General features: G+C 49.6%; 1 protein-coding gene across 5 annotated transcripts in view; it reads right to left on the bottom strand.

The window, feature by feature from the left end:
* The window catches only part of SULF2 (sulfatase 2), a 138,744-nt gene that overhangs the window by 94,932 nt on the left and 34,108 nt on the right, over positions 1–9,704 (bottom strand). The gene's annotated exons all lie outside the window — the stretch shown is intronic.

Below are 9,704 nucleotides of genomic sequence, written 5' to 3'. Positions count from 1 at the left end.
TCCCCAGCCCTCCCTACAGTCCCACACCAACTCCCCAGCCCTCCCTATAGTCTCACACCAACTCCCCAGCCCTCCCTATAGTCTCACACCAACTTTGCCCATTCACATTATCTGCCTGGTCCCTGAACGCCCTGGTTTGGCCACTCTTAATATAACTTAGCTGTTGAGACAGCTCCGACTTGTCCCTGGGGTAGAGGGCAGTGTTCCAGGTCAATAACAATCATTATCATTAATGTGGTGACTGTCACTGGCTGAATGTTTGCGGTACGCACTGTGCTGGGCACACAATGTGCATCGTGTTACTTAATCCTCCCAACAAACCATTTAACAGAAGAGGGAACTGAGCACAGGAGTTAAATGACTGGTCATAGCCACGGAGCTGGGGAAGTGGGATGTGGGGACTCCAACCCAAGCTTGTCTGACAGCAGAGGTGGGTGCTGGGTGTCACGTTCAGGAAACGTCCAGTTTATAGCACGCAGGAGGTGGTGATAATGAACCCAGGGAGGGCACAGAGATCCCCACACAGTTGGTCAACTCTTGGCTTCCGTGAGGCTCAGAATCGTCCCCTGGACTGTCTATCAGGTCCCCTCATCATCCCAGAGGTGACTTTAGCTGGCACACCAGCAGTGAGACTGGCACAGGGTCACATTGCCAAATGCCAGGGACCCCAGCAGTGGGAAAGTGATTCCCGTTCACTCTTTCTGATCAACTCCAGGAGAAAGTCTCGGGTGGCTGCGGTCACGTGGTCATGTCCTTAACACCCTCACGCCTCCTATTTCAACAGGAAGAGCCCCGGCCACCCGGCTGGAGCTCTGGGCGGGCAGCTGTGTTAGCTTATACTGGATTGCCCGATTTAATTTCCTTTGACTTAGGGCAAGCGATGCTAGCTTCTCTCATTTAGGGCAGTGGAATCCTGTTCTTAAAAAACAATCACGTCTCTTTAAAAAAAGTAAATAGTAGTACAGGTGGCGAGGTGGAAAGGTGAGGGGATGGCTGGCGTTTGGCACAACCTGCAACTGTCTACCCGGTGACGTTACTGGCTAAGAGACACCTCGGGTGTACCCTGAGCCCCTCCCCTCTCCTCCAGTGACATAGGCGACGATCTTGGCTACTCCTTGGTCCCAGCTGTCTGTTCCCACATCCAATCCATCAGCAAAGCCTGGTGTTCTTTCTTCAAAGAACATCGAGACTCAGAGTCCTATCGCCTCCTCGCCGGGCAGCGGTCATCCTCTTTCCTCTGAATTAGGTCAGCTGCCTCCTGCCTGGACTCCGGCCGTTTATTCCCCGAGGAGCAGCCAGAAAGCCTCCTCTCCTCAGCACTCTCCGTGGCTCCCACCCGCTCGGAGAGCAGAGTCCCCGCGGTTGTCCGCAGGCCCTGCGGGCTCCGGGCCCCCTTCCGCACCCCGTCTCCGCAGCCACGGCAGCCTCACTCCCGCCTCAGAGCCTTTGCCCGTGCTGTTCCTCCTGCTGGGAACGCCCTTCCCCAGCACCTCCAGGGTCCGTGCCCTCACCCCCTTCTTGTCTCTACTCAAAAGGTCTCTTCTTGCGGGGAGAGGGGATATACGGGTAGGGGATTGAGAGGTACCAACTATTAGGTATAAAATAAACTACAAGGATATATTGTACAACGCGGGGAAATACAGCTCACATTTCACAATGACTGTAGATGATGGAGTATAACCTCTAAAAGCTGCGAATCACTACCTAGTATGCCTGTAACTTAATACGGTACAGCAACTATACTTCAATTAGAAGAATAAAAGTTCTCTTCTTAGTGAGGCCCGCCCTGCCCACCACATCCACAATTTTACTCCCCTGCCCGATATTCCACATCCTCTTCTTTGTTTTACATTTTCAACTCTGCACGTGTTGCTCTAACACGTTATACACTTTGGCACATTTACATATTTATCTTGCTGGTCACCCCCCTGCAGCCCTAGATGTCACAGCCACGAGAGCTAGGGCCACTGACCACACCTCACAGCCCTGAAGCCTAGAACAGTGCCCGGCACATAGTAGGTGTTCAATAAATATTGCTCGAAAGCATGAATCTAGGGCGCTCCAGGCAGAATCAAGCCTTTGCCTGCTGTTCACAGACTGAAGAGAAAGAAGGAAGCAGCTGGTAGTGGGGACTTGGCCCTGCGCAGGCTCCAGAGACTGCAGAAAGGACAAAGCTGGCCATCCACCCGACCTGTCAGACCCTTCTGGAAGGCAGGGGGGCCGCCACCTGGTGAATAATTCACCTGCAGTCAGCAGCCTCGAATGCTGCGTTGGCCAAAGGCAAACTGCCGGAGGAAACGTTTCTTTCTTTTAATGGGCTCCAAACCAGGGTCTCAAAGCCCTTGCACCGCCATCCTCCTTACTGCGAGGCAAATGAATGATGGTCCACTCTTTCCAGCAGTTCCCCGCACCTGTCTGCTCGGGGCACTCACCCCGGCCCAAATAAGCCGGCTGAAGGGGAGCTGTGTCAACCCACTATTAAAGCACAATTTAACAGTGCCCTGAAATGACAGCCGCATCTGTGCGTAAGCAGCATGACATGTTAAGCCTCCCCTTGGGGACCGTAACCTGTTTTATTAAAGCTGCCACATTGACGAGGCTCGATAAATCCACATCTGGAACAGGAAAACATATGATCTAATCTCCTTGCCCAGCACAGACCTAATGCAGATGGACAGCTCTGAGGGGAGGGAAGGGCCTGGAAGACCAGGCCACACAGAAATAAAAAGGCCAGCCAACCAAAACTTCTGTCGTCCAACACAAGCCTGGGGACACGCAGACCATAACAGACCTGGCTTCTTTCCGTGATCAAACCTTCCGCCCTCGCTGGGCCAGGGTGAGGTCACCCTGACACCTTCCTCGATGACTCTAATAGACTGCGGAGGCCTCACCGCCCCCCCTGATGATGGCGACTTAAATTCTGGTGCCCAAACCACTCACCTGCCAGAAACACGGTGCTTCCTCCACATACTCACCTGCCCGTCCCCTTTCTGATTGCTTTTGCGGGGGGCTCTCAGTGTACCACCTGGGCTACTATTTATTTGATTTGATATTTTTCTCTAATGTGACTTTAAAAAAATAAACTTTCATCTCAACCCAAGTAACTATGTGAAATTCTGGATTTGATGTGCTACTTAGATTTTTTTTTTTTGGATGCATATCGAAAGAAGTTTGTAACTTGTAAAATCAATGTTTGTCGACCTGTCACACAAGACGATTTCGTGCATGACCTGTGTCCTAAAAACGCATTTTGGGAGATGCTGATTTAATGTGCTCTTCTAAAGGTTTGGGTCAGGGCAGCTGCTATCTCTGGGGACTTAGCAGGTGCTGGGGGCTCTCAAGATTCAAAATATGACCCGATTCTGGCCATTCCTGGGACTTAGGTGGCTCACATCTACTTTCTGTCCTAGAGCTCTGTGTCAACTAGGAGAAGATGCACCCTACGTGCCCACCCCCTCCCAAGACAAAGTCCTGCGGCCCCCAGCTTGGGTGGCATTACATAGGAGGCATTGGTTTTGATGGATAACTAAAGAGATGATGTTTTCTGATGTTTGTTTTCTTAAAATTATAGGTAAATAATTAGAGTCTGTGATGTCGGACCCTCCTTGGAAAGTAGTGGGAGATGGGACACGGTTAGCAAACCCAGGGTCTTGGCTTAAATCTATGTTTAACTATGGCTTTTTCTTACCTAGACTATTGCAGAATTTTAACTGAGAAAAATACATGCAAAGCCTTTAGTTCAATGCTTGGCATACAGAAAGGACTCAAAACATGTTAGCTTTTAAACATTTAAATTACAGTAGCTCCCAACTATATATGGTGTAACACAGGGCTCACAAATCAAGCGCCTTTGGACAGACTCTTGTCTGCGTGTGTTGGATTTAGGTCTGCTCAGAAGTGTTTAAAAATCTGAATTAATTGCTAACTTTTATTTGGGAGATTTCACATCAATCCTGATTTCAGGCTTTGCATGAAAATACACAGATCTGGGCTTGATGGGCCCACAGGTGGGTGGATCTGAGTAGCAAAGGCTGGCTTCAGAAGGGCTCCCCTCCGGTTCTGCATGGCCCCCATCAGGGCCACCTCCCTCATCTGTGGTACCAGCCTGGCCCTGCAGGCACTGGGTTTGCAACCGGTAGCCGATTCTATTCCAGCTGAACTGACCAGCTAAGTAAACTCGCAAAGTAACACTGTGGCCTGGAGACCCACAGAGCCTAGGCTTTAAGGGAGCGAAGAGGGGGTGTGGGTTTGGGTAAAGGCTGGTACAGAGCCTTGACCAGGACAGGCCGGGGGTGGGGGCCGTGAGCTCAGTGGGGAAGCACGTGTGTCCTATACCACCTCATGGTGCCCATCATTTAACCACACACCCCCTGCTGGGGGCGCGGCCCCTTCGGGGTACCCTTGCTCCTGATCTCTGGTGTGGCTGAGACCCCAGGTTGCCCACCAATAACTGTTTCCCCTTCTTCCTTATTAACACGCCCTGATTTTAATCTTCAACACACCCAGCTAGGAAACTGCATTTCCCAGACTCTCTTGTGGCTACACGTGGGAGTGGTCCTTCCTTTAACCTTCCAGAGCCACTGTCTGCCTCGTTCTCCAGCCCAGGGAGCTGACCTGGATGGGCTGTATCCACAAGTGGCTTTATACTATTGCTTTGGACTAGGTTTGGCTAATGGGGGGCCCTGGCAGGAGATCAGCAAAAGGAAGAACTGAAGTTCGGGTATGGATTCCTCCATCTTGCTCCCTGTGGTGTCAACAGAGGGTGACAGCTCCTACTGAACGGCCCTGTGTCATGAGTTTCCAGTAATCCTTTGCTGTCCTCACCCTCTTGGTTTTGGAGTGGGGATGACCCCACTGTTACTAACTAGCCTTGAGTGCTGCACTCTCACTAGTGATTTCCCCACACTTGCTCATACCTTAGCAAAAAAGTTAAAGCCTCCTTGAATAACTCAGGTTTGAATGTGTCTTGTATTTCCTGCTGAGATTGTGTGGCTAATTAAATAAGTTCTGTCCGTGTTGTAGGTGATGTCTGGGATGCGGTTCTTAAAGGGAGCTGACTTAACTTGAAGGTCCATCCTTTTTGCCCTTCTGCTTCCTCCTCCTCCTTGCTGCCTGGAATGTGGCTGTGATAGCTGGAGCTCCGGCAGCTATTCTGAATGATGAAGGTGACCTTAAAGATGGAAGCCACACAGTAAGCATAGTAGAATACAAAAGTAGAGAAGGAGCTTGGGTCCCTCATAACCTTGAAGCCACCAGGCTGGCCCTGAACTGCCAACTTCCAGACGTTTTTATGTGAGTAAGAAGCAAAACTCTGTCTTGTTTAAGCCACTGTTATAATTTCTTTTACATGCAGCCAAACCTAATGCTGACACACTTAGCTTCCAGAATTTAAGTGATCTCCTAAGTGTTGCTGAATTAAAAAGAAAAAATGTTGCAGGAATGTGCTTGGCAAGTTGAACACCAGGGTGGGTCCACATGAGCCTCTCTTCTTCCTGAGATAACCTGCATCCACATGTTTTTCTAACTCCAGTGAGCAGCGGCAGGAATGTCAGGACTTGGTATCTCAGAGAGGCTACACTGGAAGTTACCACCGATCTGGCGTCCGGAATCTGGGCACACTATCCTGGGCTTCCAGCCATTTGGCCCCTGCAGAGCACCCAAGCCTGCAATTTAGAATTGATTTCTGGATATCAGTCTGCAGCACAGGGTGTGGTTTCCTTGTGTTCACAGATGGAAAGAGGCAAACAAATGCCTGGCCAGAAGCCCCCCCGAGCCTCTCTCTCAAGAGCCAGCCTCTCCTACAAGACAGCCCTCCAGGCTGAAGGCCTGCCATTTTCAGGATCACAGGACCCTCTGAGAATCCAGTGAGGGTCTCCGACCCAGGAAAGCACAAGCAGGCACACGATCTGCATATAATTCCCACCCTCCCCCACTCCAGGCCCATCCAGGCCCGGGCCTCCCCGCTGAGCTTCTCTGTCTCTGAAGGCTGGCTGCCTTGGACAGCTCCTCTTGGCTTTTCATGGGCATCTGCAACTTACCAGGTCCAGAACTGAGCCCCAGACCATAGCCTTTCCCCATCTCTGTAAACAGAAAATCCCTCCTTGCAGTTGTTCAGACCGAAACCTTGGAGTTATTCTGGACTCTTCTCTCCCACTCCACAACGGATCCATGAGCACATCTTATCAGCTCCACCCTCTAACTCTGGGCAGCGTCTACTCTTTCCACTCTGGTCTGAACCACCATCACCTTGTGCTTGGATCATTGCAGTAGACCCCTCACTTCTCCTATTGTATCTCTTCAATCTATTCTCCATAAAATAGCCAAAGGACTCTAATTAACACGTAAGTCAGGTGATGTCGATGTCCTTGCTCGCGTCCATCTCATTTAGAAAGCCACAGTCCTCCCTCCGGTTCAAAGGCCCTGCATGATCCCCCTCCCCCACCCCCCGCCATTGCCTCTCAGCCCTCACCTCTTCCCGTCTCTTTTGCTCACAGTGCTCTGCCATCGTGGGCCATCCGCTGCTCTGGGAACCTGCCGGGACTGCTTCTGCTTCAGGGCCTTTGCACCCACTGTTCCCTCTGCCTGGAATGCTCTTCCTGGGGGAGGCTCCTTGACTCATTCCCTTACCTTCTTTGCCTAAATTTCCCTTTCTCAGTGAGGTCACCCTACATAAAATCACAACTCTCCCTTTCCCCTCTCCTCCTTGCTGACTTCCCTTCCTTTCTTTTTAATATATTTTTCAGAGCGATTGGGAAAATCCCTGTGTTTGGATGACCCTTGGAGACCAGCAGGGTCTCCTTAACCCTCAGACACGAGAGTTACTGCCAGGTGGTACCACATAAGCGTGGCCCCAACATTCAAAGCCCGTGACTCACACTCGAGAGAGTCCTTCCCTTTTCTAGTCTCCATCCTGTTGATTATGTCAAGGAGAGAGTCTCAGGGAGGGGCTGCCTCACCTTTAACGCCTCTCTCAAAACTGCCCATCAACTTTTTTTTTTTTTTTAACACCTTTATTGGAGTATAATTGCTTTACAATGGTGTGTTAGTTTCTGGTTTATAACAAAGTGAATCAGCTATACATATACACATATCCCCATATCTCCTCGCTCTTGCCTCTCCCTCCCACCCTCCCTAACCCACCCATCTAGGTGGTCACAAAGCGCCGAACTGATCTCCCTGTGCTATGTGGCTGCTTCCCACTAGCCATCTATTTTACGTTTGGAAGTGTATATATGTCCATGCCACTCTCTCACTTCCTCCTAGCTTACCCTTCCCCCTCCCCGGTCCTCAAGTCCATTCTCTAGTAGGTCTGTGTCTTTATTCCCGTCTTACCCCTAGGTTCTTCATGACCTTTTTTTTTTTTTTCTTTCTTAGATTCCATATATATGTGTTAGCATATGGTATTTTTCTCTTTCTGACTTACTTCACTCTGTATGACAGACTCTAGGTCCATCCACCTCACTACAAATACCTCAATTTTGTTTCTTTTTATGGCTGAGTAATATTCCATTGTATATATGGTCACCTTATCTTCGATAAAGGAGGCAAGAATATACAGTGGAGAAAAGACAGCCTCTTCAACAAGTGGTGCTGGGAAAACTGGACAGCTACATGTAAAAGAATGAAATTGGAACACTCCCTAACACCATACACAAAAATAAACTCAAAATGGATCAGAGACCTAAATGTAAGGCCAGACACTACCAAACTCTTAGAGGAGAACATAGGCAGAACACTCCATGACATAAATCACAGCAAGATCCTTTCTGACCCACCTCCCAGAGAAATGGAAATAAAAACAAAAATAAACAAATGGGACCTAATGAAACTTCAAAGCTTTTGCACAGCAAAGGAAACCATCACCTTTTATAACAAAGCCATCCGGGCCTCGGCCTCAGAGGAGGCAACATCTTGCTGAAAGGTGAAAACACTGCTGTTCTCATTAGACTTGGTCTTGCAGTGACCTTCACTAGTATCCACTAGTGAAAAACTAGTGGATACCAGTGGTTCATATACAGTCATAATTAAAGCTTCCTGTTAAAATAATACTTAAGCTTCAAAAGGTAAGTCCAGTTCAAGTAATAGAACAGACGGTCCTGGGATGTCGCAAATACTCTCTTGCTCCAGGCAAGGACCATGTCCAACTCATCTTGGTGTCTCAGAGCCTGTTCCAGGCCTGGAGGCTCACCAAGGGTTTGCCTGGATTGAATTAAACTAGTAAACCTGGCAGGCTCCACCGGTCTCAAGGCCTATTTGAAGGACACATGCAAACCAGACCTTGGCTTCTGTATTCTTCTCCCTCTTCTACCCTCCTGGTAAAGAGGGTGGCCAAGACCCTGCTGGTCTCCAAGGGTCATCCAAACACAGGGATTTTCCCAATCGCTCTGAAAAATACATTAATGATGGAGGCCACTTACTGACCAATATGCCCTGGAACCTGTTCCCCTGGGCACGGGACACTTTCAAATGACAACTCAGGGAGGCATGTTAAATGCACCCCCCTCACAATTAGGAAACAGAAAGAGCCCCTCTTCTGTGCTGTGTCCCACACCGGCTCTCTCATCCAGACCCTAATTAGGATGGACGGCTGTTCTCCGCCCCGGGGCTGGAAGAAAGGCCTGGAACCATCTTAGTTGAGAAGTCTCCAGCCCCAAGAGCCGTCAGAACTGCCGCCTGGATGAGCAGAAAATAGCAGATGGTAAATTTTTTAGGACTACCCTCTGTGTGCCAGTTGTTGCTGACTGTGAGATAATGTGCTGGCCTTTTGGGGGAACATGCATTATTGATCTGGGTCTGTCTGGTGGTTTATAAAAATCCCACCCTCCCCCCTCTACCACCTTGCCATCATCCCTCACCTCCTAAAAGCAGCACAACCTCCTCCAAATGCTGTTGGAGGGGCTGGCTCCTTCGCAGAAGGGAAGACTTGTAGGCACCAATCTGTGCAAGTGACTGCTGCGGGGGGAAAGTGACAGATACCACCAAACACGAGGGATCCAAACCTACTGCGTCCACTTCCCAGAATTTATCTTTCAGAAATCCTCGCTCACCTATGCAAAGATGCACGTATAAAGACATTCTCAGCAACGGTATTGGTAATAGTGGAAACTACTAACAAACACACTCCCAGTCTGGAAACAAGTGAATAGCCATCCCAGGAGACTGGTTAGGTAGAGTAGTGGTTAAGACCACAGGCTCTGGGTTCAAATCTCATTTAGCCACGTTCTAGCTGTGTGACCTTGGACGAGTGACTTCATTTCTCTGGGCCTCAGTCTCTCCATCTAAAATGAAGAGGATGGATCTGGGTGTTGTAAGTTAGCCCTGGTTTTCTCTGCTTTCCTCTCTCCCACGTCCTCATCACACCTGGAGGCCCTTTCCTTATATTTGCATACGCTGCTGGCTTTATTTGAGAGTCACAGGTGCAAACTTACAATCAGATTCTGACATGAGGCTTAGTTAGATCACGCAGCTTCAGCATAAATGCGGCGCTCCTAAGGGTGCATGTTCAATCAATCATTCACCTTGGTTCCAGCCAAAGATCTAGGAGTCGCCACTAATGCTCCTCCTTTCCTCACCACCCACAGCCCCCGTCCAACCCGTTCATGCATGTCTTCCGGGTTCCACTGTTCCTGCCCTGGTCCAAGCTTCCATCCTCGCCTGCCCCGTTATGGTCCTGTCCTCCTAATGTCATTTGTTTCAACGTAACA

Source organism: Monodon monoceros, unplaced genomic scaffold (genome assembly GCF_005190385.1).
Source record: "Monodon monoceros isolate NGI ecotype Baffin Bay Population unplaced genomic scaffold, NGI_Narwhal_1 Super_Scaffold_13, whole genome shotgun sequence".
NCBI lineage: Eukaryota > Metazoa > Chordata > Mammalia > Artiodactyla > Monodontidae > Monodon > Monodon monoceros.
Note: the sequence above shows the minus strand (reverse complement) of the source record. Positions and strands in the feature narration are given on the sequence as shown.